At 40.4% G+C, this 21,634-nt stretch overlaps 1 protein-coding gene across 6 annotated transcripts in view; it reads left to right on the top strand.

Moving 5' to 3' along the window:
• EPHA3 (EPH receptor A3) overlaps positions 1-21,634 on the top strand; it is a 205,284-nt gene that overhangs the window by 78,561 nt on the left and 105,089 nt on the right. The gene's annotated exons all lie outside the window — the stretch shown is intronic.

The following is a 21,634-nucleotide window of genomic DNA, read 5'->3' as shown; positions in this document are numbered from 1 at the left end:
CTTTGTACCACAGCAGCATTTATCAGATCCTGAATTTTCCAAAACCTATCTTTATAGTGATTGCACCACAAATTCTCCAATATAAACCAATTAACATTAGCGCAAGTGATAGGAAAATTATCATAGAATGTGAAAGAAGAAAAGTTGGTGATAATCAGATCAACAGCATGACATGAGCTTTCCCAACCCTTTTTGAAAATTAGGCGTTGTGATTAGTCCAAGATGAGGGCAATTAATGAAAGTTCACATTCGTTTTGAAAGAGTGGCATAACCACAAGCATGATATATTAACCTATATAGCTCTTAATTTGAGGGGTTTTTCAGGAACATTTGATCCTGTATTGATGTCACTAGTGTTTTACCTTTTAAACTGTGTGGTATTCTCTCTCTCCCTCCCCATCAATCTGTATTATAGCAATTTTATTCTGAGTAGGGGAAAAAATGGAAATAAAGATATGTTTTGGGGAAATTTTGTCCAAACTATTGTTAAATGCCTCAAAGCCATCTCAAGCTAATGGAAGTCATTTTACTACTTCATATATTTATGTTTCAAAATATTTTATAATGTGCAGACTGATCATGTCTCTTTATCTAGTTGTGCAGGATTCATCTCGCCCCTTTGTAAAAATCTTCCAAGGTTTATAGGTTATTCTCTGGTGGCATGTGTTCCCTGCTTAATACAACTTGAATGCACTTAACATTTTTGCAAACGTATTATAAAATTATAAATCATGGAACATAATATTAATTCATTCAACTCCTGCTATGTTTAGTACGCTATAAAGCATATCAGTTTGTTTGGCCATTTATTCTTTTCTCTAAAGCCTGTTTATCAGATTGTTTTCAAAGGTCAGAATTAATAAGTAGCATTTGTCTATGAAGTTGAATAAACCAAGATACTGTTATGTAGCAAGACAGACAGACAGACAGACAGACAGACAGAGTACCAGACTTGGGTTCAAGATGAAGACCATCATGTTTCCAAGCAAGGCACATTTCCCCCCTTCATTAATTCTTTTAATGTTTTCTTACTTCAAATAATGTTTTTCCTGAACACTATGAAGACTACTAGTATTTGGTTAAAACAATCTGCACAGTTGTATACCAGAGGTAGGGGTCATGTGGTTGTTCAGATGTTGCTGGACTACAACTCTCATCATCCTTGGCCATTGGCCATATTGGCAGGGGCCATGTTTGCCTGGTGCCTAAAACATAGAAAATATGATGTCAGGCATTTTCCCCTGGAGAGAACATTCCACAAGCAAGGAGCCACCATTGAGAAGATCTGCTGTTGTGCTGCCAGCTTCCAAACCTCCCATGATGATGTTTGCAGGCTCTGAGGCAGTTCATGTGGGTTATAATTCATATCTGCCTCATCCCTGAAGGGCTTAACAATATTAAAGTATTTTAGAAATAAAACAGAGAATATTATGCCCAGTTATTTTGATCTTTTTTTTTAACCTGTTGATTTCGTTAGAATCATAGTGGTTCATAATCTATACAAAAGTATTTTTAGGAATGGAGTTAAATCAGATCATTATTTGGTAACGATTTTTCAGTCATAGTTTTTAAATATTATTTTAAAGGAATCTTGACTAGGATTTTAAATAATTCTATATATGGTTTCTATTAGCATTTGGTTATATATAAAGAAGCAACCCTAAACCAATTAGAAATAAAAAGCTGATGTTTCTGTTTTTACTCATTTCTAATTTTAATAACTTCAGTTTTTATCATGCTTATATCTCCCAAATATACATGAATGAGCCGTGATTATGAACTGTTATATTCTTTTTCTCAGAAGATACATTTACACAGCCTAGATTGATGATTGGCTAGGATATGTGGTTTGCTCTTGCTGTGAAAAACTGGAATGCATTATCCAAAAACCTGGTGCATGACCAGTAAGTTTTGTCATAGTTTATCCAGTAGATAAATGGATAAAGACATGCTAATTTTTTCTTGGAAGAGGCAACAAAAGTGGGTTATCTCAGCTTCTACTTGCTCATTCCCATCCTATTTGGAATTAAACATTTTAGAACTGAACATATTGTCATAGTGGCTATTTTGTGCACAATTCTATTCAAGAGCATTTGACCCATTTGCATAATAAATAGACTTTAGAGGACTTGCTGGCATATCGACTGTCCTCAGGTCCAGTATTGGACCACTTCAACCGGATATCCCCAGCCGATGTGGACAGACTACTCCGAGCTGGAAAGCCCACCACCTGTCTTCTCGACCCGTGCCCGTCTTGGCTGATTAGAGCGTGTCCAGACGAGGTGCAGGCCCTCCTGGGGGATATCATCAATTTGTCCCTTGGCACCGGGACATTCCCAGTGGAACTGAAGGAGGCAGTGGTGCGCCCGCTCTTAAAGAAAACATCATTAGATCCTTTAGATCTATCCAATTACCGCCCGGTTTCGAATCTTCCGTTCCTGGGTAAGGTGATTGAGAGAGCGGTTGCTAAACAGCTTGGTGGGTTTCTGGATGAAACATCGGCTCTGGATCCATTCCAGTCCAGCTTCAGCGCTGGTCATGGGACCGAGACGGCTCTGGTTGCCCTAACAGATGATCTTCGTAGACAGCTGGATCGAGGCGGGTCGGGGCTGCTGATTCTTTTAGATCTGTCAGCAGCTTTCAACATGGTCAATCACGAACTTCTGGACCACCGCCCTGCCGACGTGGGGATCCAGGGCACAGACCTTCAATGGCTGCGCTTGTTTCTCTCTGGTCGGGGACAGAGGGTGGCGCTTGGGGGGGAATTGTCATCGCGCCACTCCTTGGTGTGTGGAGTACCTCAGGGTGCGATACTCTCCCCGATGCTTTTCAACATCTTTATGCGCCCCCTCGCCCAGCTTGTTCGGAGTTTTGGGCTGGGTTGCCATCAGTATGCCAATGACACCCAACTCTATCTGTTGATGGATGGCCATCCTGACTCGACCCCAGACACACTGACCAGATGTTTGGAAGCTGTGGCTGGATGGTTATGTGGGAGCCAGTTGAAGCTAAATCCTTCGAAGACAGAGGTCCTGTGGCTGGAACGGGCCGATATGGGATTGGGGGGGCAACTCCCATCTCTTTTGCGAGGGCGCAATTAGTGCCAGCACCGTCCGTTAAGAGTTTGGGTGTAATCTTCGACACCTCCCTTTCCATGGAGGCGCAGATTGCAGCTACAACAAGGGCGGCATTTTTCCATCTCCGCCAAGCTAAGCAGTTGGCTCCTTACCTCTCTCACCCTGACCCAGCCACTGTGATCCACGCGACGGTCACCTCCAGACTGGATTATTGTAACTCGCTCTACGTGGGGCTGCCCTTGAGACTGACCCAGAAACGCCAGCGGGTGCAGAATGCTGCAGCGAGACTCCTTACGAGGTCTTCGCTGCGAGATCACATTCACCCGGTGCTGTACCAGCTGCACTAGCTCCCAGTGGAATACAGGATCAGGTTTAAGGTGCTGGTTTTAACCTTTAAAGCCCTATACGGCCTAGGACCCTCGTACCTACGGGACCGCCTCTCCTGGTATGCCCCACAGAGAAACTTACGGTCTTCAAATAAAAACATCTTGAAGGTCCCAGGCCACAGAGAAGTTAGGCTGGCCTCAACTAGAGCCAGGGCTTTTTCGGCTGTGGCTCCAATCTGGTGGAACACTCTGTCACAAGAGACCAGGGTCCTGCGGGACTTGACATCTTTCTGCAGGGCCTGCAAGACAGAGCTGTTCCACCAGGCCTTTGGCCAGGGCACAGCCTGACTCCCTCCCATGGCAATCTTCGCGGAGCTCTGGCCCAATGGTTGCCAGTGACTTGAATTAATTAATTTTATAATGAATGATTTTAGAGTGTTGTTTATGCTGTACTTTTGTACTGTTTTATTGTTGTTAGCCGCCCTGAGCCCGGCTTTGGCTGGGGAGGGCGGGATATAAATAAAAATTTATTATTATTATTATTATTATTATTATTATTATTATTATTATTATTATCTTTGCCTCTTTTTCTTAAAAAAAGATTTTGTCTTTTAACAGCACAATGCTCTGCATATCTACTCAAACATAAGCACAATTGAATACCATGAAATTTGCTCTCAGGCAAATGAGTATAGGATTGCAGAAAATTAAGCTCTTTTAATTTTTGAAAATACCTTGACCACACTGGCTAAAAAAAAAGAGAGAGAGAGACTGAAGATGAAGACATGAGATTAAATTCACAGCTACATTAAGGTTGTATTGAGTCATATATCAATGCACACTTCCCCTTCTGAATAGGTTCTTCTTCAATTGTGCCTATGTTTAGAGTTCTCAGATGGTCCCTCATTAGTTCCAGAGGGGAATGTGTAAGAACTAACAAGGGCTTGCATTACAACACTGACAGCTGTTACAAGACTTTGATAGAGAGCAATTGTTGTGAGCACTGTACATTTTGATAATTGATTAAAATGCTCACACAGATTGAGTTGTCTGAATGATCAGCACAAGTATGCAAAGTACCTAACTTCTGTTTCTCTCTTGAAGTAACATTGTTGCTCAGATATGTTACCAGACCTCTAAATAACCACTAATGAAGTGGTTATTATAGCAAAACAAAATGTCCATATATGATTCAGGGAAATTCATACAGTTGACTTACTTCATGAGAAATCAGGCTTAGAACCATAGTGATTACATGTTCCCTTCCGTTAAGTCATACTCTTCTTTTGATTGCTTTAACAAAATAATCTGGTCACATAATAACTGATCAAATATCCATTTTTTTAATAGTATGGAAGGATTAGGAGGAGATGTCCAAGAATTTATCTATAGTTCCGCCATTAAACACTGATAAGCACCACCTGATTGCAAAACAGTTGGTCTGCAGCAGAATGAAGAAAACTTCTCTCAAGCAAAAAAATATATATTACAGATCCTTTAAAAAACAACAGAGCAAAGTATCTTATTGACAAACATCTATGGGTTCGGTGGTTGACTACTGTAAGGTTAAAGTCTGATGTGATTACTTAGAGCAGCTGCTCTTTGACAGGAAGTTTTGCTTTCCACAAAGGAAGGGAAAGCCATATGGTGAAGCTGAGCATGACCAAGAGAGGCAAATCCCATCAGTGATGTGGATGTGGAGATTCATCCTTTAATTGTCGCTTTGTTTTTCAGATTTTTGTGTTACTAATCCTGGTGGGTTGTCTAGAGTGCTTTGATTGTTTGTTAAGGGCACAGGAAGGTAGATAACCCCCTGGTTCTCTCAAAATAAATTCCAAAATGGGTAAGGCATAGAGGAGTTCACACCTTCCCTAGGTATTGCATTATTTGTACCTTAGTAGGTGAGCCTGTCATTTCACATATTTGGAACCCTTGGTGGGGGGGCTGAGGACTTTGGGAGTAAAAAATTAAGATAATACACTTAAAATAAACACAGCTTAGCTGGAAACATAAATTAAAGTTTCTAGAAAATATGATATATTATCATAATCTCCAATTCAAAATAAAATACAAATCTTTCCAATTAGGCACTCTCTTTTATAACTTTTGTTTTGTTTTTCCAGGCTTTTCATTCTTAAATGTTTTAATCTGGAGTTGAATTGTTCTACCAGTTTCTTTCATTCTTTAGTTTATTTATTATGTTGTTTTTAGTGTATACATTCATAAAATAGTTTGATCAAGCCATCTTTTATATCTCCCATGGGGATTTTCAAAGGCATTATGCATAATAGTAATAATCTCCATCAGCTCGTATCAGAGAAAGTAGCCCTTTTTTATAAGAGGTTTTATCCATCTTAGCTCAGAAGCAAAGTACACTGATTTTTGGATTGGAACCAGATGTCCTGTCATAGACCGACTGAAATCAATGAGACTTAAGTTAGCCTTACTGGAGAGAATTGTAGCCTTGGAGATCATTAAATGCATCTAAGCAGAACCTTTGGCTGATATTTTTATTTTAGTTATATAATTAGGATTTATATACCTACCTGAGATGAAGTTTGAAGTTTATCAGCATGGGGGAGGTTGGCTCATATGTTGCCACATTAAAAATAGGACATAAAAATGGATGTCCATTCACATAGGGAATTGTTGTAATGATTCTTGCCAACAACATTCACCAATTCCTTGTAATCAGATATATTGTATGTCTGGACAATAATCATTTCTGAAGGGTCAGTGTGACACTGCTTCGGTTGCCTCCTTAATGCTAGGCATGTCAGCCGTCCAAATTCTTTTATAATTAGGGATTACTGCATAGCACATCAGTTACCCATCTGTCAGGAAACCTGCCATCTTATTTAAGAAATTGTTACAAACTCTTGACAGTAAAGATTTAATGAAGTTAAAGCAGGAGGGGGGGGGGAATTCTCCAAGCTGAAATCAGCTCCATATTGTATACCCCAAATTAAAATCATGCATACTTTCTTTACATGTGTTTTGTCTGTCACTTGATAAAGAAGCAAACTGTGACTATATTGCCTATTATGGCAAATCCATTTTGCCTCCCATTTCTTATTCTTCCTGATTATATTTATTGCAAATAGAAGAGTATTAGGCTGAGATCTGATATAATGCAAGAGGGAGTCTGCTTGTCCAATGGGACTTCATTTCACTCTCCTCCTCCTGCAGGCCATTGTGTCTCCCCCCAAAAAATCTGTTCCAGAGGGTTGGGGGCTAAAGGATGAAAATTTCAGGAGAACACAATGGGACTGAGGGGGCAGGGAGAGAAACTGAAAATCCCATTGCACATGCAGATTTCTTAACATCATAGGCTGTTGCCCTTACACTGGCAGCACCATGGGGAAAAATGGAGGTTGGAGTGCAGGAGGGGCAAAGTATATATATCAGGGTCAGCTTTCATTCCTCCTTTATGTTAGCTTTCCTAATTCAGAGGTTGAGAGAGTACATTATAGTGCCTTTATTGGGACTTTCTACCTGTGCTCAGCATCTGAATTCTCTCTGACAGGCAATACTAGAAACTCTTTTGTCTCTCTGTTATAGATTACCTCAGAACTCATTCCAGGTGAGGAATGAGCTTTACCCTGGCCCTGTCACTCAGATACATATCTATGTCTTGAATTCTATAAACCATTCATAAAAGGCAAGAAGTAATCCCTCTTTTTTGTAAATAATTTTTATTAGTTTTTCACAGTTACATTTTCACAAATAAAAACAGTAATTAACTCACATTTCAACCAGATCTGAATTTATACAAATACCTTTTCACAAACCTTCTCTTTGAGATTCTTTAAATCTCTGGACTTCCCTTCATACCCTCTTCTGGTTCCTTATATTAACTAAGTTCTTCTGCATATCCATTCTTAAACTTTTTCAATTATTATTTCCCTTAATTTTATCTAATTCTCCTGGTTGCAAGCATTTACTTAAAACCCTGCCAATGTATCAACCTGTTTACAGTATTTTTGAACATAAACAATAAACGATTCCCACTCTTTTTTAAACTTCTCGTTGTCATAGTCTCTGAGCTTTGCTGTTAATTTTGCCATTTCTGCATAATCCATTAGCTCGATTTGCCATTCGTCTTTCATCAGTATCTTTTCTTCCTTCCATCTTTGGGCTAACAATATTCGGGCAGCTGTTGTAGCATACATAAATATTTTATTTTGTTCTTTGGGGAGTTCAGTTCCTATAAATCCTAGTAAAAAAGCTTCTGGTTTTTTAACAAAAGTTATTTTAAACATTTTCTTCAGTTCATTATAGATCATTTCTGGGGAAGGAGTAATCCCTCTTGAGTTTGACATGATGTGTGGGTTATTTGTTTAGATGTAAATCCTATACTTTGCTTTCTCTTAGGTTGGTAGCTGAAAGTTTTCATTATTGTTTTTAGTACTGGCCTCAGAATAACAGGCGGATGTAGGTTACAGTCATTCCTGTTTTATATATAGGTAGATGAAACAATCAAAAGTTGGGTTTAGCTGACACAGGATTTAGTAAAGATTAGATGACTGCAGCCAAGCTTGCATAGGACTTGGGGGAATTTACAGTTGCTGTCAAGGTCAAAAGCCTTGTGTAGTGTGTGTGTGTGTTTTAAAGCAATTCCCACATGCAGAAAAATGCTGTATAGACAAGAGATTGTGATGTGACACAAACTGTGCAGCGTTCATATTTATTAATTTTTTTATTTTGTTTTGGAAAAGAGAAAGATGATTGACAATAGAAGATAGCGATTCTGTGGTGTTTGCTTTTAATTTAGCTACCGTCCAGAGGTTCATTTTAAAGATTCATGGATGAGAGGGCTTTCCCCCACTCCTGGCATCTTAGCAAGTGAGGTATGTTTACTCAATCTGTTTGTAAGAAACTATTTGCCAGACAGCCGAAACATAACCCTGACATTGATGTGAGACACCGTGAAGGCCGTTGCTTAGTGAGCTGCTTCCCCTTGAATGATTTAAAGCTGGTTTTTCAACTGAGTCAAGTGAAATAAGGGACTTTAAAAGGGTTTAGAAAAGAACCCAGGATGTTTCCTCTTTCATACTATTTCATATGGCTTTCTTCTTTACTTTAGAGACAAACTGAATGACTATTAACTGCTTAGATGTTATAGTTGAGTGGTATAGAAATCCTGTTAAATAAATACATAAACACTATAGGTAAACATTACATACATTAGTATGTACTGATTAATGTGCAGCCCTAAGTTTGTTGCTGAGATATTCAGAACAGCTGAAGTAATTCCAATTGAGGTTAATGGGACTTACTCCCAAAGGTGCATATTCATTTATGTGTTTTTAAAATCTCTCTGGTGCTCTTCATCTGGAAGATTCTCAGGGTGGTATACAATAATAACAAGGTGCAATAAATGCTATTTTATGCATCTATATCTATAAAATGGGAAGCAGCTCACTAAGCAACGGCCTTCACGGTGTCTCACATCAATGTCAGGGTTATGTTTCGGCTGTCCAGCAAATAGTTTCTTAGAAACAGATTGAGTAAACATACGGTACCTCACTTGCTAAAAGCTAAAACCAAGGAACAGACCACAGTCAAATGAACCCCCTTTAACACTCCCGGGTAAATGGAAAGGCTTACTCTGGCAACGAACATACTGTAATGTAGATCGTCATGGAGGCTCTCTAGAATGGAAGAACCCAAGTCAGGGTGCCATCCCTGCAGAGGGTTTTAGCCTTCAAGCACAAACTAAGTTGGAATAGGGAGCCTGAGAGCCACATTCCCTTGTTGGGAATCCACAGGGAGCCGCATGCCAGTGATGAGTGAGGCCAGAGGCAAAAGTGTGCAAAACAGTGGGTATGGTTCTCACCTTTGTGCATTCTAGTCCCACAAAAGTCAGACTTTCTAGAAGCACCTCCTTATCTCAGTTTAAGGAAACATTCCAGTGAGGAAAATGAACTCAGATAGGATGTGAAGAAGGGCCAGTGAGGGATGTGGGTTTGAGTAGTGGGTAGCCTGGGAAAATAACTGAGGAAAGTGCTACTCCAGGGGTTGGCAAAGTTTTTGTGGCTTGGGCCGGTTCATGGTCCCAAAGATGTTGTGGTGAGCTGGAGTGTGTGCAAACACTATTTCTGGCACTCCTTCCGGCACGGAGAAGGCGTGCACAGCTTCCCATTGTCTGCAGGAGCTTCCTGCAGCCAATGGAAAGCCGGCCAGTGTTGCGGAAGGCAGTTCCCGCTCTGCTCCGTGCCAGTTTACTGCGGCGCATGGGAGCCAACCGAGCAGGCGGCAGGGGTCCCTGAATGGGCAGCGGGGTCCATGGGCCAGTCAAACGACCCCCATGGGCCGCTTGTGGCCCATGGGCCTTAGGTTGCTGACCCCTGTGCTACTCTTTTCAATGCCCTGTAACAAAGACAGGACACAACTGCAACAAGATTTTTTTAAAAAATAACTTTTAATCCAGACTTTTGCTGCTGTTACTACTGCTCTGCAAGGCAAGCCCACACAACCTTATCATTAACACAATCTTAAACCTCTATCAAGAACAAGCTAAATGAAAATGATGACTAAAAAATAGTGGTAAGAAGTGACATATAATATAAGAAACAGATTAAAAGTGATGGAAATTAATTGTGATTAGAAGTGTGGGTGTGTATGATGGGCATCTCTTGGCATCTAAAAGATAGTAAAGAAGGAACCTAATAAATGTATTTTGGGAGGCCGTAAAGTTAAAGGTCCGTATAGTTAAAGCTATGGTTTTCCCAGTAGTGATGTATGGAAGTGAAAGCTGGACCATAAAGAAGGCTGATCGCCAAAGAATTGATGCTTTTGAATTATGGTGCTGGAGGAGACTCTTGGGAGTCCCATGGACTGCAAGAAGATCAAACCTCTCCATTCTTCAGGAAATCAGCCCTGAGTGCTCACTGGAAGGACAGATCGTGAAGCTGAGGCTCCAATACTTTGGCCACCTCATGAGAAGAGAAGACTCCTTGGAAAAGACCCTGATGTTGGGAAAGATGGAGGACACACGGAGAAGGGGACGACAGAGGACGAGATGGCTGGACAGTGTTCTTGAAGCTACAAACATGAGCCTGACCAAACTGCGGGAGGCAGTGGAAGACAGGCGTGCCTGGCGTGCTCTGGTCCATGGGGTCACGAAGAGTCGGACACGACTAAACGAGTAAACAACAATAGCTGCACCACAGCTGTGTTAGCATTAGGCAGAGTGAGGCAGCTGTCTCAGGTGGCAGGTGCTGGGTGTCCAGACAGGGAGTGTCATTATGGTACTGGAGGGCAGAATCCTCAGCAGGCTCAGCTTAAGATGTGGTGTGGCTCGACCCAAGTGCTGAAGTAAGATGCAATGGGTGGGGAGCAATCATCTGCTTCATCTCAGGCAGCAAAATGTCTTTGGCCAGCCATGTACAGAAGCCAGCCAATCTGACTCTCTTTCAGCAATGGCAAAGGGACAGCATCTGTCACCATACATGAGGGCAGCATTCTGGTAAAAGGGTCAGAGAGCAGACTCTGTCACACAAAACATCTCCCTACTCCCCTCTGTGGCCTGGGGGAGGCTGCCTCACATTGCCTATGTGGATTTGAAGCTATCCCAAGTGTCAATGTCTGTGTTGGGTACCTCCTGTGTTGGGACGTTGATCAGGACTTAGCTGCCACTGTCCTCAGTACTTACTTATCTTATAGCTAAAGGGAAGGGGGCACAGAGCAGGGCATCTAAAGTAGTCAAGCAGGTTCATGTGGTCTGGAGGTATAGTTGCTGACATTTACACTTGAGGCAGCTTCAAACCCACCTAGGCAATGGTGCTTCTTTTACCACTATGCTGCTGAAGTACAATCCTGCATAATCTAGTACTTTATTAAGACTTATAATGACATTGCAATTCACACGCAAAATGATAGACTTCTTCTGCATAATGTGCACTGTGAGCGGGAGGGGGGAGGAAACAACAGGATCTGGACTTCTTTAAAAAAATTTGGGGGGGGGTGTTTTAAAAGGGGTAAAGGAAAAGATGGCAAAATTGCTGAAATGCTGCACTCACTCCAATTCCGTTCATTGGATGAGGTCTTGTTTCATTCAGCTGAAATCCTATTTTTGTTTTGTCTTTGTTTCTGTTTTAAATGGGGAGGATGTTCTGCTGTGGTCAGTGTGTCTCTTCACGAGATCAAAGCATTTTTTCTGTGCTTTGTTGCTGTTGACATGACTTCTTACTTCACCTTCCCCTGCTGTTATGGACCTTTGGACCTTGTACAAGCTGCTATTTTTTCTCAGTCACCATGATGCTGCGTGGTATGACACGAGGAAAGGCCATGGTGGGAGGCAGTGAGAAGCCGAAGTTTTTCTTTCCTGATAGCTGTTTCTGGCAAGGAATTTTACTTAGGATTGATGTTCAGTGTTGGGGGGGGCGGAGTTGGAGGGCCACAGCATGAACAAGATAAATGACTGCAGGTTAAAGTCTGTCAGCAGGCAAGGACTATGAACTAAGGTATAGTGTTTTCCTCATCGCCTGACTTCCATTCACATTCTCCAAAATGGGGGATGGGGGGGGGTGAAGATGCACAATTTCATTTCCAAAAATTGCTTTTCAAAGGCTACACTGAGGATCATCAGCCATTCTGATTAAAGACTGAGCTGCTTTTTAAAAAAATATTGTAATGGCAAACACTTGTAGCAGATTTAATGAATGGTTTCCCAACAGCCACAAACATTTACAAAATAAGTTACTAAATAAGAACTTTGTTTTAGATAGTGTTCAAGTGTTGTGGGCCTTCATGCAAGATACAGTGAATTTTGTATGGATAATGATCCAGGTAATGGAGGTTCTAATGTATTAACCTTTCGAAATAGGATAGCAGCTGTATGCAACTAACACTGAGGGAAAATCCATTTGCATAGGATAATTCCTGCTTCTTGGCTTTTTAAAATAAAGATTTACTGATCAGTCTTCAGTACAATAATGTTTCATCTGCTTATCCTGGAAGCGTAGTATCACACTATATTCCATTTATAATTTGAGAATGAAATTAATTGAAAATTGGAACAAGTTCTATTTCAGGATAATAAAACTAGCCCTTTAGTCTGAAGTAATAGAGGAAAGTCCAATTTAAATATAAAACATGTAGCTATTAAGGGGCACATAGGGCAGAAAGATGGGAAATCAATATTATTCTTATTTTTTAAAATCTGTTTTATGAAGCACAGAAAAATCTTCTCGTTTCCTGCAAATAATGTATGTGTTTACCTTGACCCTGATTTAAACTAGGACTCAATTGTGTTTTCTCCAGAGCAGTCATTTTTCAGCCCATTTTATCCTGATGATGGTTTGAAATGTTGCAGTGTACTCTCTTTACCAATAACCATTCCCACGGTATTTTAAATTATCACCATTTAAAGCTTTTGTTAAGGCTTGAGTCTGTATGGTATTCTTCTTCTTTCACAAGTTGAATGTTTTTTGTTTGCAACATTTAAAAAAAAATGTGTCAACATCTTTCTTTGGTCCAGTGGGAAGTATTCCATTCATTTGATGGTTTTTGAGAAGACTGTTTGGCTTTCAAAATACCTGGGAAGTATCAGGATGATTCTAAGATGGCAGCACACCAGTGTGTAATGGTGGCATATCATTGCCCACACTCCACAAGATGGGGGGAGGGACACCATTTATCCAGTCTTTAACTCTGTCTAGTTGTGTGCACATTAAGTGGCTAAAGGAGTAGTATTAGAGACATCTACACAACCTTAAGTACACACTCAAGTAGGATGGCTGAGAATGTCAAACCAGGCCACACCCCTTTTATCCATTTTTGAGTGAAACACAAACCTGGGGCTTGATCTGCAGATCTACAAACCTTTCTGAGGGCTGTTTTGACTATTATACTTGCAAGGTGTACTGTGGGTTGTTTTGTGTTTTTCCTTGCTTTTAACAACATGAACCTCCTTAGAGCACTTCCACTGCACAGGGTAAAAATGCTTTTACAGATGGTGGAGGAAGCAGCCACACATCACTTCCTGTGCAATTAGATGCACAAATGACCATTGAATGTACAACAAAACAATTGCCCCATCTGTAGAACTTATACAAAAGAACTGCCCTTGGCGCTCTTCCTAAGTAATCCTCAGTTTGGTGGGGGTTGTGGTTTATGTTTGGTTTTTGTTGGCTGTTTCTATCTGCGGATTTATTTATTTATTTGATTCTCTGGAATTATCCTAAAAATCTCTGGAATTTCCCTGGAAGGGATGGACATACTTTAAGATGTCCACAGACTGAAACAGTCATTCCTAGTGTCCAGTAAGCTAAGTGGAAGTAATTATTCCATACCCCAAATACTGCAGGGCTAACACTGTTCTTTATAATACTGTATTACTACTTTAATTAGTGCCATTTGAGTACCTGAGGGAAACAATTTCACGCAAATTGCTCTGTAGCCGAAACGTTGTTTCTGAGCCACAAATGACATGCTAAACAAATTACATGAAGGGGTGTCTTGTGCAACTTTGATACAGCTAAAAAAAACTTTGCAACCTTCCAGTCACATCTGGCCCAATGATGTCATTTCTGGGCTTAGAGAGATAGCCATTAACTATGATATACTTTACTTATAAACATAGGGCTTCCTTTCTTGGAATCATGTGAATACTTTACGTATAATTGTGCAATTAACTTTATATAAGACAGACATCTTCCAGGCCCCCCACATTGATGCATAGCATAGACTATAGCATAACCAATGCTTTAACATCACAGATTGAATGATTACAAGAGAAAGTAGGGAATTCACTTTCTCTAAAAACACAACAAAACTATGGCTAATGAATCTATATTACCAGGTGCCTAAAGTTATATTTTTCAGAACCAAAGACCTGCAGTAAGACATTAGGCATGCACTATTCTCAACATTCTGGTTATAACCACCTCCCCCCCCCCCAAGAATTTAGGCACTTTCTGAACGTCATGAATGACAATACTCTCGAATCTGGGGGCTCTGGAATTTCTTGTAATACAAAATCATACACTTAGGGTTTCAAAAACCAAATAAGGCTCATTTCTATTGTTTTGAGTGCCCCCTCCAAGACCACAATAAATACAAATAAGATACTAAAGAGCTGACATTTTCTTTGAAGTTTCCACCTCACAATGAAGAGAAACTCCCCCCCCCCCCATTGTCAGCCATGAAAATAAATAGGACAAGCTAACAGCAACCTTGTTCTTATTGAAAACAATGGGCCTTAAGTTCAACTACTTTTGCCAGGATTCAACCCTATGCTTAAATGTAGCACAGGGCTCCACAGAGCCATCAGGCTGGTTTGATTGCAGTGCTAGTTCACAAAGAATAAACAAAGCCCAACAGTGGTCAATGCAGCAAAGTTTGAGAACCAGAGATCTATAAATTGTGGGGATATGTAGAAATTATATTGCAGTGAAAGTGCTTTTTGGCATAATTTTAAAACAAATATAAGATCAAAGATTTGTCTTCCTTGTGCTTTCTCCAGTTTCTTTCTGTTCTCGATCCCAGCAGTTTTGCCTCAGATGAATATGTTTTATTGATGTGGTGCTCTTGCAGAATGCCAAATTGGTGTGTTGCATTAATCTGCAGCTTACAAACTCTATATATCTTAGGTTTTATATCATCTTTAAAACTAGCCAAATATGTGTAAAAACTGAACATCTGGATCTGTAAACCTCAGGGCCGAATTCCAGTTTGATATCAACATGAAACTCCAATGACCTGGGTTGATTTATGAGTATTTAAACCAGGTGTCATTTTGGAACTCATAGTTTAGCCACCCACTACTAGTAAATCTTCAACCCCAAAATGCTATCCATTTGGTATTTGCAAGGTCCATAAATAAGGCTCCACCATCAAATGTTACTAACTTAATAAATGGGAATAGTATTCCAATATGGATTTCATTCTTTGAGTAATTCAATTATAAGCAATGGTTTAAAAAAGAACCTATCAAGTGCTTAAGAATAAGTAAACTAAGTTAGGCAATTGCCTATCCTAAATTTAAGACTTTTTCTTGCATCAAGTCAGTATATAGGGTAGGCCAGAAAACCTCATAGTATGGCATTTTTGCAGACACATTATACCAAAAGTATAGGCCAGTATTCTCAAGGCAATTGTTTTGGATCAGAGTGCTTCCCCTTCAGAATTGTCCTACTACATGCTGTCCAGAAGATCAGTGGTATGAAAGCCCTTGGTGCCCACAGTGCTGGAAAGGGAAGGAAGCAGTTACTTTGTTCCCTAAGCAAAATCACCCAACCTCTTGCCTTCCAGAGGTAGCACTGCAGACGTTGATTGAAATCAAAATTTCAAATAATTTGTTTGGGAGATTCTCCTCATCAATTTATTGTGGAATGAAAATATGAGCAATTATGCAAAATCAGGAACTTATGCAAATTTGCATTTATTTAATGACAAACCTAGACAGCATCTTAAAAAGTAGAGATATCACCTTGCCAACAAAGGTCCATGTAGTAAAAGCTATGGTTTTCCCAGTAGTGATGTATGGAAGTGAGAGCTGGACCATAAAGAAGGCTGATCGCCGAAGAATTGATGCTTTTGAATTATGGTGCTGGAGGAGACTCTTGAGAGTCCCATGGACTGCAAGAAGGACAAACCTATCCATTCTGAAGGAAATCAGCCCTGAGTGCTCACTGGAAGGACAGATCATGAAGCTGAGGCTCCAATACTTTGGCCAGCTCATAAGAAGAGAAGACTCCTTGGAAAAGACCCTGATTTTTGGAAAGATGGAGGGCACAAGGAGAAGGGGACGACAGAGGACGAGATGGTTGGACAGTGTTCTCAAAGCTACTAACATGAGTTTGACCAAACTGCGGGAGGCAGTGGAAAACAGGAGTGCCTGGTGTGCTCTGGTCCATGGGGTCACGACTAAACAACTAAACAACAACAATTTTTTGAAAAACACTTTTATCAGTGCATACTTTGTTTTACATTAGCACAGGATTCTGAGTTGGTGTGCATGCCCACAGAGAACCCAGAGTCTAGTACTGAAGACATGATGGTTTGGCACAAGTAGGCTCCAAAGACTACATCATAACAGACAACAGACAAACAGAGAGACTAGCAAGATAAAAACAAACATGTTTCCAAACATAGGCCACACTGGTGGGTGCTGAAGGGAGTCTACCCTTGATACACAACCTTCTGCATCTATTTCATATTTTATTGTATGAAAATATGTTGATATTATTATTATTAGCTTATTTGACAAAGGAAAGAAAACGAGTCTGCGATCATACAGTGATCTTCAATGCTGGATAAGTGGGCTCATGACTGTTGGAATATTATTTCCTGCTTGGTGGCCTTTCAGGCGCAACAATAATTAATTAAGACGGTGTTTTCCAATCACAATATCTATACAGAGTAATTTCCCTTTTGTGTTCTCAATGGCACGACAGATTGCTGAACTTGAGCCTCAGATCAGGCACCTCATAGCCAGACAATTTTCATATTTCCTGCAAGGCTTTCTCTGGCCAGCCTGACTTGATTTATAATAGCTGAGATAGGGCAAAATTAAAAATTAATTAATTTGTATGAATGTGTAATCAGGTGGACTGGACTGAGCTATAGAGATGCTAATTAGTCTATTCCCCAGCTCTCTCTAACCAGCTGATCCTCTGGAATATGCGACAGCTACAGCATCCATAGCTGACAAGTGAACATAGTCAGGGCGAAGGGTCAACAGTTTTTCTTCTAACCCCAGTGGGGCCAAGGAAAAGAGCTGCTTAGCTTGGCATTTAAGTTCAGGGAGGGAAGACCTTTCAGATTGCTAAAACAATATGTTAGTGTGACATTCATTGCAGGGTAGGTGGGGGATAAACCCTACACAGAGTCAGTTGTGGTCATTTTTCTCGGGTTTTTAGCTATGTTGAAATATTTCCTCCTTGAACACTCACATTATTGTTAATGTTTTGAGGCATTGTGCTCTGCGGTGCACAGTCTTCTATGATTTTTTTAAAAATAGAACATTTTAGCATATTGAGATAAAGCATGCAAGTGACACAGAATATTTTAGAGCTCCTTTTTTTGGGGGGGTACATGTTCTGCACAAATCTACTGCAAGTAAGGAATTGAGCTCATATTGTGTGAACCATAACCTCTCCCCTGCCGAACAGGCTCAAGCCAAAGTTACAATGAAATGTGCCAAAAATGCTCTGCACTAAATATTGGAGTAGCTCTCTGAGTGTCTCTTTAAATGGCTTAGTAATGGGAAATGATTTTGTTAGTAAGAGAGCAAAATAGGTCCTTATAGGTCCTAAAATGTAGGTCAATAATCAGACAAATATTACAGGCTTCCCCTTAGCATGCAACTGTTTTGTCCAACCTGATTATCTGCTTTGTAAATAAGGAGTAGAATACCAACATGTGCAACTTGAAAAATAAGTTTTAAAAAGAATTGAATTCTGTTGCAGGAGCTGCAGCCTTCTCACTCTTTTAAAAAGTAATAGGTATTGTGGGGCAGAGAAAGGGGGCCTCTCATAACAAAAGTGTAACAATTTGTTAAAGACAAACCATAAAATAATCAGAGATAACGACTCTGCCAAACAATGTTGCATGTCATTAAGTGCTTACTCTTAGACCAAATCAAGCAAACATCTATTATAAGGAAAGCTATAGCTTTCATAGCAGATATTTTGCTGAAATTTCACATAAGTTCTTGTCCAGAGTTCTTGTCATTCTTGTCCAGAGTCAAATGCAGTCATCTGGCCTGGTGTCAGTACCCAGAATAGTAGGACAAATGCTTAGATCTGTGAGCTTGGGCAGGGCCACTGGACCCAAAGCCGGTTGCTGCTACCAGTCTTCCTTTTTTCACTTATCTCTAACTAGGGCAATGGTGTTCAGAAGAAGAGCACTGGCTGTGTTTGCAGCCACTGTCTTCATTTTCTCAGAATGCCTCATTATTACACCAATCAGCATAATAAAGTATGGAAGAACCCCGATATGTTTGTAATAGAGCATCATTGATTGGGAATCAAGTAAGTTTCATTCAGCGTCGACCCACTGAAATCGATGAACATGACTAAGTTAGGTGCATTAATTGCACTGGTTCTACTCTGAGTAGTTTAGTTGACTACCACCTATAATATTCATTCTAGTCAATTGTGTCTATATTTTTGAAGTTTTTTTGTGAATCACCCACAATTCTGAGCTAAATGCAATATAAAATAATTAAAAACAACAATACAAGTTTTAAAAAGTTTTTACAACAGAATAAAAGTCATTGCAACAGAATAAAACCATTATGAAAACAAAACCAAACAGTGGAATTTAAACCCGTCAAAAGCCAAACAAAAGTGCAACAGAAGCAAAATGAAGAAAATTGGGAGACAACACAGGGAACACATTTACCTTAATCTAGAAATTGTCTGTGTGTATATTCCCAGTGGGATAAAGAACTGCATATGCAAATGGGCCCTGATTCAGTCCAACTGCAAGAGCAATGCACACATAGCTTTTGTCTGCAAGTTGATGTGGCGTGTCTATGTGTGTGCTGGATTTTGTTCTGTGCATTCCCCCCCTTCCCTGAAAAAGTACTCAGGAGTCATTCACATATAGCCCACACTACCGCGCACACATTTACTTGGACTGAAGCAAAAAAATTTATCCTGGATTGTTAACTTGGTTCCAAAAGATTTAATGGAAAAACTAAGGTATCTGAAGAAGTGTGCATGCACACAAAAGCTTATACCCGAACAAACTTAGTTGGTCTATAAGGTGCTACTGGACAATTTTTTATTTTTTATTTATTTTTATTTCGACTGCATCAGACCAACACGCCTACTTACCTGAATATGGAAAAACTAAAATACTGATTTATTTATTTGTTTATTTAAAAAGACAACAACCCTAATTTGCAAGATTCTTGGCGGCTACGATGTAACTTATGTCTAAAGGTGCTGCATACATATACGATTGCTAATCTTGTTCACTCACAGATTCTCCGTACCAATCATATCCCTATTATATTTTCTTTTGGTCTGTTAGAATGACCTATCATAGAGGATGAGCACTAGAAAGTAGCAGCACCTTGAACTACCATGGGTATTTATTCATTGAATTTGTACCCTGCCTATCCTCCCAAAGGAGTGAGTCCAGGGAGGCTGACACATCCAAAATTTGGGTTGTATCATTCTAACCAGTAACAGACAGCAACTGTTTGTAAGGGCATCCATTGTTTAAAAAGAAAAGAAAAGCTTTTGTTATAAAGGAAGTTTAAAGCAATAGCTAAAGAGACAGGCTGAACACTACAGAACTGGGAGAAACAAATAATGATATGCTGCCTTTCCCCGTTTTCTGTCACGCTAGTACTCTTCACAGTCTTCCGACAAAATTTGAGATTATAATGAAGTATGACATCAACAAATCAAATTATTTCGCTCCCATTTTGTTTTGATCCCCATAAATCCAATCAAATTTATTAACTGAGAATTCTAAATATTGAGAGAGGCCTACACTCTGTGTGATGCAGAAGTAGAGGTCACCCCACAGTGGACCGATGAGCCTTTTGTTTTTGCAGGTCTGTCTTAGAGTTCCATTCACTAAGAGGCATTCACTTTGATGGGAGACAGGCCTGAATTAGACTATAAATGTGAATTTTGCAAGTACAGTTGTGGAAAGAGGTTCTTATAGCCCCACACACCCAGAAAGAAGGCAGGTCCACTCCTCCCATTGGTCAAACCTCCCCATGTGACACTGACCCCTTTCTCTGGGAGACACCAACTTGAGACTCTTCCCAGTTGGAGTGGGGAGGCAAACTGGCTCTTGCTAAGAACAAGAACGTCATTCACATGGTACTTAAAACTTCAGACAGTGCAAGTGATAAATTCTTCCTTAACTTTGCCCTTCACATACAATTATTTGCATTGGCAGATACACATGAATGAAAAACGTATGATAAAAAGGGCTCCTTGTGGCGTGCTGAGAGCCAACAGCAATTTCTCATGTTACATTTAGGAGATTAAAATGCATGAAAGACAGTAGAAAGAGCACCTCGCTGTGGTTTTAAATACAGCTCTTTTTCAGTATTAACGTTATGCTGATGTCCAAGAACAACTTGTTTGCCTGGCTAGGAGTAATACTGCTTTAATCATTAACATTTGAGCACATATATTCTCTCTTAGAGTTATGTGAAAACCTGAAACACCCTTAAAGCAATGTGTCCTATTTGTTTCACTCACTAGGGCCCATTAGAAATATCACAAGCCAAAGGTATCCTGGCTTGTCTTATGTGAAGGCTTTTTGTTGGACTCCATGCAGTCCTCTGTGACTACTGCTGCTGCTGTTGTTGTTTTTATTCCCATGGGACTGGGTTGCTCAACCACTCTGGGCGGCTTCCAACAAATTATAAAGCCACAGTAAAGCATTAAACAGTAAAAACTTCCCTATACAAGGCTGCATTCAGATGTCTTCTAAAAGCCAGATACAGTGGTGCCCCGCAAGACGAATGCCTCGCAAGATGGAAAACCCACTAGACGAAAGGGTTTTCCGTTTTTGAGCTGCTTCGCAAGACGAATTTCCCTATGGGCTTGCTTCGCAAGACGAAAACGTCTTGCGAGTGTTCCGATTTTTTTCGCTCCCCCCCTTTTTCTAAGCCGCTAAGCCGCTAATAGCCTTTTAGCTGCTAAGGCGCTAAGCCTTTAATAGCCGCTAAGCCGCTAAGCCGCTAATAGGGTTGCTTCGCAAGACGAAAAAACCGCTAGATGAAGAGACTCGCGGAACAGATTATTTTCGTCTTGTGAGGCACCACTGTAGTTGTTTATTTCCTTGACATCTGCTGGGAGGCCGTTCCACAGGGCAAGCACCACTACCGAGAAAGCACTCTGCCTGGTTCCCTGTAGCCTCACTTCTTGCAATGAGGGAACCACCATAAGGCCCTCGGAGCTGGATCTCAGTGTCCGGGCTGAACGATGGAGGTGGAGAGGCTCCTTCAGGTATATAAAAATCCTTATGTTTACAAATTTTCTCTTTTCATTGTTTCCGAGGAGTTTCAGCATAGGATGAGGTTTCCCCATCTGATGAAAACAGTTTTCTAAAACTTAAGTACATTGTCTTCACCGATACAAATTTCAGTGGGATATCTTGCCTTAGGAATGCTCACAGCCTAATGGAAAACACTGCCTGAACTGAGTACATCAACTCACTTTTCAAGCAGCATTTGCTCTTGAGCTCCCTCCCCTCTACCTCTAGTCTTGCTTTCCCCAGGTGCCACTGGGGTATTTCTCGTGA

Source organism: Podarcis liolepis, assembly GCF_965112155.1.
Source record: "Podarcis liolepis genome assembly, chromosome: 4".
NCBI classification, from domain to species: Eukaryota; Metazoa; Chordata; class Lepidosauria; order Squamata; family Lacertidae; genus Podarcis; species Podarcis liolepis.
The sequence above is the reverse complement of the archived record's forward strand: the minus strand, read 5'-3'. Positions and strand labels throughout refer to the sequence as shown.